General features: G+C 35.0%; 1 pseudogene; it reads right to left on the reverse strand.

Annotated features, from left to right (window-relative positions):
- Positions 1-500: 500 nt before the first annotated feature.
- LOC130713224 (glycerophosphodiester phosphodiesterase GDPD1, chloroplastic-like) lies at positions 501-1310 on the reverse strand (annotated as a pseudogene).
- Between the last annotated feature and the right edge of the window lie 7805 nt (positions 1311-9115).

Raw genomic sequence — 9115 nt, forward strand, 5'->3', positions numbered from 1 at the left:
TCGCACGGGTAAAAATACTAGTGATGATATAAGCACAAGGGCAATGTAATAAAAGAAGTATAAAAATATGTATTTTGAAGATATTATGTTGTTTATAACCCAACGTCAATTAATTTGACATCAAAACTTTCAAATTTAGCATAGTTTTTAATAAAAGTATGGGGTAAATAGCCAACTTTGTCCCTGAAAGTGTACGCCGCCTTCAACTTCGTCCCTAAACTTTCAAAATGACTCCCGTGGTCCCTGGATGTGTCAAATCTCCTTCATCAGCAGTCCTTGGGTTAAAAAAAAGCTAACGCCGTTAACGGAAGTGTGACTTGAATTTTTTTTTTTGTCAAAGTTGAAGCTTGTGTGACATTTGACTGTTGGGAAAGTTTTAAAAGCTTCAATTTAGTCCGAGAATCTTAAAAAAAATTCTTTCTCTCCCCCATCTTCCTCTACCTCTCCCCACCACCATCACCCTCTCTCCATCTCCATCTTCTTCATCCTCCTTCCCACCCTCATCCCCTCCCTTTCACGCTCTCCCTCACCTTAATCCTTTTTCCCTTCCTAAAACAAAAATCCCCAACTGCCTCTGTTAAACCCAAACCCTTCATCAAACCCTCTTCATCATCACCACCCTTTGCTGGCTTCACCATATCCCCAACTGCCTCTGTTATTTCCTGAACAAAATCCACAATCAACCCATCGATTCCCATCATGTGCTGCATGTGAACTGCTTCAGGAACATTGCTGCAATTGGCAATTAAAAAAACAAAAGTCAGCACCAAATTACTACATTGTCCAGCAATTTCTTAAAAATATCAACAATGAAAAGGTTGAATAGAAAAATCATCATGAGTGAAAAAATCACATACTTCAATTTTCCATATGTAAGAAGACAAAGTTAGGACTCCTTGATTTTGGTAATTGCTTCAGGACTTCTAAATACCCCTTTAATCCCCGAGACAATCTCGTCCAACCCATTCTCCAAACTGAGTTTCTTAGCCTCATCCAAAGAGTTCCTTCTCGCATCTTCATAGAGCTCACACCATCCATTAGTAAAAAAGAACACCTGTATCCAAAACCACATGTTAGAACTTAGAATCTCAAGTTAAAAAACAAACAAACAAACCCCAACAAATTTCTTTAACTGGGAAAAGAAAAGAACTTACAGGGTAAATGCTCTGCAATTTCTTCACAAGAAAAGAACTTACAAGGTGTTTTCCAGGTTGGTCAAATTGGCTGAATTTGGAGGTACAAAGGGTGGAATCATAGAACGAAATTATTAGTGATGTGAGGACCTTGTAATGGTGGGGTGAGGGAGAGCGTTAGAGGGAGGGGATGAGGTTGGGAAGAAGAAGGAGAAGGATGAAGAAGATGGAGATGGAGAGAAGGTGATGGTGGTGGGGAGAGGTAGAGGAAGATGGGGAGAGAAAGAATTTTTTTTCAAATTCAGGGACTAAATTGAAGCTTTCAAAACTTTTCCAACAGTCAAATGTCACACAAACTTCAACTTTGACAAAAAAAAAATTCAAGTCACTTTTATTAACGACGTTAGCTTTTTTTAACCTAGGGGCTACTTATGAAGGAGATTTGGCACATTCAGGGACCACGAGAGTCATTTTAAAAGTTTAGGGACGAAGTTGAAGACGGCATATACTTTCAGGGACCAAGTTGGCTATTTACCCTAAAAGTATGTGTCCTGCTTTTGCGAGCTAATCCCTTCACCATTGATCTTCCACACACGGGCCACGAATCTCTCTCCACATTTGTTTGGTCCATTGAAGGAAAACTGGTATCCTTCCTTTCCTAGGCGCGGCGATCAATCACTAAGTCCTCCCCCTTCTTGGGCTGGCTCAAACTCACCGAACACACATTTAAGCTCATTTCCAGCCTTGAGGACAAGGCTGATCTTGCTGAGGGTGGTGTTGGTAGACCAGATTCTAGGCGAGCTTCAGCTTCTAGCTATTTTGAGTTTGAGGCCCTGAAGAAAAATAATCAAATCCAGTTGACTAAAGAACTACCTATGGTAAACTTTGGGGCATATGAGGCTGGAGCGTTGAATACTCATCCCACGTGCTTGAATTGAAAAATATAACTTCAATTGCGCATCTTGTATTCTTGTTCATTTGTTTTGCTTCTATTTGAATCTTGTATCTTAGGTCAACCACCACATGAAATGAGGAAACCACAAAACACTGAGGCTCTCATCAAGTCTCAACGTTTCTATGAACTGGTCAACTGCACTGAAACGTGAAACACATTTTATTTATTGTTGTTAACGTGTTGTTTTTTGATGTCAAAGCAAGCACCATAAATGTCAAACCGAACTTTCGTTCTTTTTGTTTGATGAAATTCTGTTGGGCCTCACCAGCTCACCACTATAGCCCAGTAACTAGTTACATGCATGAAAACACATGAATAGATGATTTCTCAAGTACCTATTTAAAATTGAGAATTTCATACATTTTTGTCATGATGTACCTTAGTGATACTTGTTAGAGGACTCACAAAGGCTAGATATATGACATATATAGCCTTTATAAAGGCGTGTAACTCTTGAGCTACCTTTTGAGTTGAGTTATGTCTCATAAATTCTAATATGTTATCAGAGCCTATTATAGTTACATTTGTTGGTGGAAACCACCATATTTTGGTCACCATACAATGTTAAGTGCTGCAAATTTCATGTTGTAGATGTTCAGCCTTGAGTGTGTGAGAGTGTGTTATAAGTCTCACTTTAACTAAAAGGCTAAAAAGCACTTTTGGCCCCTGATGTTTTAAGTTTGTGCAAATTTTGCCCCTACTATATTTTTGTCGATGTTTCTACCCCTCATGTTTTCAAACAGTGCGCTGTCTACCCCTCCGTCAGTCATACGTTAAAAAATTAACGGAATTAGTTGATTTGATTTTTTTTTTTAATTTTTTTGGACCTACTACATGGACATTACAAGTGAAATTGAAAAAAGGGTATAGGAGATTCAAACTCAAGGCCTGTAAGTAGCAAAACATGCATTTAACCAGTTCAGTTACACACATAATTGATATATACATCAAGCAAATTTAATTTATATCATTTCCTTGATCATCATCAACTTCATATATTCTTCTTCATCTCTCCAATTCACTAAGGAACATCTCCTGAGAAAGCCTGACTGACGGAAGGGTAGACAGTGCACTGTTTAAAAACATGAGGGATAGAACGTCGAAAAAAATAGAGTAGGGACAGAATTTGCACAAACTTAAAACATGAGAGGCCAAAAAAGCTTTTTAGCCTAACTAAAAATATAACATAAATATCCTTCTTCTTCTTCTTCTTCATATATAGTAGAATAACTTTAATTTTTGAGCTACCTTTCAAATTGAATTAACTCTGATAATATCTTTTACTTTTCTGTGACACCCCATGGACCATGGTAATGATAATGTCTCACTTCCAGGGTGTGGTGTCCGGCGAAATTAGGCATTGACCTAACAAAAGGAATCGACCTGAGCTTTCTTTATTACTCGGTTTCATATCTATTCAAATTTTATGCATTACTTTTTTCATCGTATTGGGAATCCACGATAAAATTCAAAATTAAAGTTGTATATTTAGTTGCTTGCCATCACCACCATAGATAGATGCGTGGTCAACCATAAACAAGAGGACAAAATTAAAAAAGTTGAAGGGAGAAACTTCCTAGGAGATCACTACTACATTTTTTTATACTATATTCCTTTTATCAGTGGGATGCACTGTGTGGTATATATTCGGTAACCAATAGCAAAGTTTTTTAAAGTCAACTAGTAAGTTACCCGTGCAGTTGCACGGGTCGCGGTCGGTCGACCGCGATCAATTTTACTTAACAATATTTTTTAATTATTTATAATTTAACATAAATTAAATTAGATATAAATCAATTTAAAACATGTGTATATATATAAACATGTGTCTTAAAAAATACATTGATATTTGAGTTTATTTCTAATATAAGTTCTTGGTAAAAGTTGGATTAAGTTCAAAAAAAAGTTGATGAGAAATTTATGACGTGTCAATATTTTTTAGAGTTTCTTTTCATTATTAATCTCTATATAATATAAGAATTTTTTACGGAAGAATTTTAAAAAGAAATTATTACTGTTGTTAGCATAGAAGTTTTCCCCGTTGATGATTGAAATTATTTATTTAAACATTGAAAAATAACTTTATTTTTAAACTTAATGTAAATTAATTATGTATAAATGAAGATATAACTAATATCTATATAAAAATTTATTGTGTAAGAATTTAAATAAGTTGTTATTTTAGATAGCATAAATTTTTCCCTGTTGATTAATGAAATTATTTATTTAAATATTGAAACGTAATTTATTAGTTAAAATAAATTATAATGAGATTATTAATGTAAACATTGAACATTAAGTTTATTCTTCAAGTTAATGTAAATTAATTATGTATAAATAAAGATATATCACTAATCTCTATAAAAATTATAAATATAGATAGCAAAGACATTTCCCCCGTCGATTAATATAATGATTTATTTAAACATTGAAAAAATAATTAATAATTAATTTTTTATGTAAAAATTTAAAATCTATATTTTTGTGAGCATAGAGATTTTCCCCGGTGACTAATGAAATTATTTATTTAAACAATGAAAAATAATTTTATACTTCAGTTAATGTAAATTTTTTTTGGTACATCGGAAAGATAAATTGCACCCGCCAGAAATCGATCCATGTACCGCCCCTAGTAAGATTTTAATAAGGCCCTCTCTCAAAGTCCCCATGTGGTCATTGGGTGGGGTTTTTTTTTGTAGGTGTCTTAAACATGTACCTTGATGCTTGCCTATTTTTGGAGGCTTTTTAATAATATGTTATTCAGTTTAAAAAAAAAAAGATTATCATTGAATATTTTCTTAATTTTTACAGTCCTGTAGATGAAAATATAAATTTTCAACTATCAAATTTCATTTGCTAAGAACTTTATTTGAATTTCATTCAAAATTTACTATTTTTTTTTTATACATCAGAAAGCTATATTGCACTCGCAAAGGATTGATCCATGGACCTTCCCACCCCCAATTCATATGTCACCCACCTCTTACCACTTAAACTATCAAAGGAACTCAAAATTTACTATTTAGATAACATAGATATTTTCCCGACTGAACAATGTATCAATACGCTCACATATATATATATATAATTTAAGTAAAATTCTCATTTCTAAACAATATAAAAAATAACTTTCCCTGTGCTTTATGCTTTAATAAAGTTTCATATAAATTTAGTCGTATAAAATTTGAATCCATGTGTAGTACTACAAATAAAATCAAATTTAAAGCACTATTATATGATGAAAAAAAAAACACATTCATATTAAAAGGAAAATAATAGACTCTTTTTCATTAAAAATTGAATTAATTTATTAATTTATTTATAGTGATTCCCCTTGCACCGACCATCAGCAAGAACCCCCCACAACATTCGTCATTCAATGACAAATCAATCCACAAAATATGTAGCTCAGGCTTTGATTTATGTGCTAAACAGACCATCAAACAATCTTTACAGAAAAAAAAAATTGAATAACAAATCAAAGTGTAATTCTTTTAGGAGACAAACATTCAAGTAAATCCCAATTCATTTAAATTTAGATCTGTAGTACAACATTTTACAATTCCAAAAACACATTCCATTACAGCAAAAACAATACACTGAAAATCTCATTCTAAATTATATATTAGGCACCCCATGTACAAAAGACTGCAATTAGAGGATAAGCATTTTCTTAGTTATCGCCTCTCGTCTTGACTTACTACCCATCTCTATCTCTGCAGCAAGCAGTTCTTGTTGTGTTATCTTAGATAAATATTAGAAATTTCATTATCTTCAACATTCCTTGTATCACTGCTAAAGGTTCAGGTATATGGTGGTTAAACCATTTTGCCTGCAAGTAAATATGGAGGAAACAAAGCAAGTGATGTATTGCAAGTTCTGCTTCAAGTCCAAAAATAATTGGTTAATGATGAGCGAAAAATGTACTCACTTTGTATACAGAGCACACGCTGCTAGATTGCTTTACTATCATTGTAATGTAATGTAAGTTGAAAGTATTATAGTCTTAAAGCTCAACTCAAGTAAATCTAAAGGTGTAAGAAATTCTTTTGTTTGGATGTTCAGAAAAATAAGAAGAAAAAAATCCATTGTTCATGATTTTGCAAAGCATGTGAATCAAGTCCTTAAGAATTTCAATTCATGGGTAATATAAATTGCAAAGGCTCTAATTTTTCACCAACACCTACACTTTCTTTGGGTTTCTCTTAAACTTAACAGGTCATACAATAAAGGGGAATTAAGTCCAATAAATATAATTACAATGTGTAGTCTGCATAATCAAAGCACAGCAAGGAGTTTCATCGGACCTTTCTATAATCAAGGGATTAAAATCAGTGACTTTTCTAGGTGTGATAGGGGCAAGCATATCAATTTTCAGAATTCAGAATACAAATTGAAGCTTGAAAAAGAGCTGACAATAGCAAGTTATAACTTAAAGAGGCATTAAGTATAAAATGTTCTTGAGCTGGTGTTTGAAGGTATGAAAAACGGTAGAAAGGGGGGGTTTGAATAACGTTTTCAGTACAAAACTACCACCTTAAAGATTTTGACAAATCTTTCGAGAACTTAAATGCTAAAGATAAGAGATAGAAAAGCACACAAGGATTTTATCCTGGTTCACTTGATAAATCACTCAAGCTACTCCAGTCCACCCGTTAAGGTGATTTCTTCCTTCTTAGAATGAAGGCAATCCACTAATCAGGTAAGAGTTACAACTGCACTTGAAACCTACAAGTGACTAACAATTACACTGACTTAGCTCACACTAAGATTCACTCTCTTAGTCTTCTCTAGGATCCGATCAACCTTGATCTCCTAAAGGAACTACCACTAAGATTCACTCTCTTAGTCTTCTTAAGGATACTGACCTACCCGGTCCCTTAAGGAAAATCAAACAACTGTTTGAGGTTGGTGTTTACAAGGGTTTGCTTCTAAATAAGCTGAGTGTAAACTAAATAAATTACAAGATGAAAGAAAGCTTAGAATATTTTTGAATATGTCTTGCGCGTGTGTATTGCTTCTTGCTATTTTTCTAGCCGCTTCTTTCAATCTTCAGCCTCTATATATACTCCAAGGATTAGGGTTGAGCGTTGCATGGGAAATGCTACCGTTGGAGGGCAGTTCTGGAAAATCCAGCTTCTGCTGTGGCTGAGAACGTTAGGTAGGTCGTCAGGAAGGTACACTTGCTTTTGTACTTGGATAGCGACTTGACCTTTTAACCTAGGAGACTTCTGATCAGGGGAATACTTCATATTGGAACTTGTGAAGCCGGTTGATCAGAGTCAGAGGGAAAGCACAGATCCTCTGACCATTGTATCTTCTGATTCTGAACTCAGAGGGAAGAACATGGCCTTCAGAGTTTCTTGCTTCTGGACTTCAGAGTTTCCACTATTCAGCTTCTGGATCTTCAGAGTCTTCTACACCATCAGAACATCTGAACCTTCAGTGTTTCTTGGTTATCAGAACTTCTGGATCTTCAGAGCTTCTAGCGACTGAGTCCTCATCAGAGTTTGTATAGCTTCAGAACTTCTGAAGCTTTTCCACTGTTCATACTGAACATGGTGAATGCGAAAGCGTTGCTTGGGTTACCCTTTATACACAGTGCTTCTGATTTGTGTGAGATTGAGTTGAGGTCAGAGCCTGTAAATAGCACACTCAGAAAAACACGTTAGAGTACCACAATTGTTCATATCAAAAGGTTAACTTGTAATCATCAAAACATAGAGTTGTACTACTAGATTAAAACTTGATCTTACAATCTCCCCCTTTTTGATGATGACAAAACTAAGATTTTTGATGAACAATTCTTAAACATTAAACTGAATTCACTCAGAGTTTAGAGATATAGAATAAGACTTATCCTGATGTGAATAGTTTATCTTGCTCATTCTGAATTCAAGTCACTGCTTGATTCTGAGCTTAGCTCCCCCTGAATCTAATACTTGATGAAAACGTTAGTAAAGTCTAGATTCTGAGCTAAAACATATAAGAGTTCAGAGTGAAAAGTTTATGACATAGATGAAAAACGAATAATCAGAGCGCATAAGTGATCAGAGTCATGGACAAGGTATCAGAGTCTTGGGTATCAGAGTCAACTTAGAATCACTTCAGAAGAAGTGAAATGTATTCCTTGTATTTGCCCAGTGACACATCTATGGTCATGAAGGTGGAACTCTTAAAATCTCCAAAAGAAAAATAAGTCACACTAACACATCTTACACATCAAAAACTGGGTGTACTCCCCCTTTTTGTCATAAGCAAAAAGCGTGGGGTGTGAAAAACTCAGCTTGAAGTACAAGGTACTCCCCCTTAGAGAAGGTCTAAGTTTAAAGAAAATGAAAACGATGTAAGAATCAGAGTTAGGCGAAAAGAAATAGAAGAGTTAATGCAAGGGATGAACGTTTACCACCGGTCAAGTGAGTAAGTAGAAGGGTCAGTTACCAAGAACTTAACCTCGAGAAACTGTAATAGCATTAACTTTCAGAGAGAAAGTGAAGCCTATAAAAAGCGTTGGAGAGAAAGGTAAGCTTCACACCTCGAATAATTTTCAGTAAGAAAAAAATGGCATCATACAGAACGGCATTAGAAGAGCTCAGAAGGAAGGCTTTTGAGGAAGATATGTTCCTCAATATTAGGCATCCCGATGGTACAAAGACCATACAAGAGCTGACGAAGACACTGCTGGAAGAAGATCTTGGTCCAGAGATGGAGAAAGATCTGAAGGAGTTCCTCTGCTTCGTGGAGGAGATTCAGGAGCTTTGCCAGCGGGAGCTGAATCTGCTGGAAGAGAAGGAGACTGTGGAAAAGAGACTCAAGACGACAGAAGATAGTCTAGAGAGAGATGACTTGAGCATCAAACTCGGCAACATAGAGTATACACTGGATCGTCTGGAGAAGGAAAGAGTGGAGCAGCGCCAAGAATGCAGAAGAATGAGGAAGGATCCTCCATTCTAGATGTAGGGAATAATGTATGATGGAAAGAATTATGATGTAAACATAGAACAATTATGAATAAAACGAGTTTTGC

The sequence above is a fragment of the Lotus japonicus genome, chromosome 4, assembly GCF_012489685.1.
Source record: "Lotus japonicus ecotype B-129 chromosome 4, LjGifu_v1.2".
NCBI lineage: Eukaryota > Viridiplantae > Streptophyta > Magnoliopsida > Fabales > Fabaceae > Lotus > Lotus japonicus.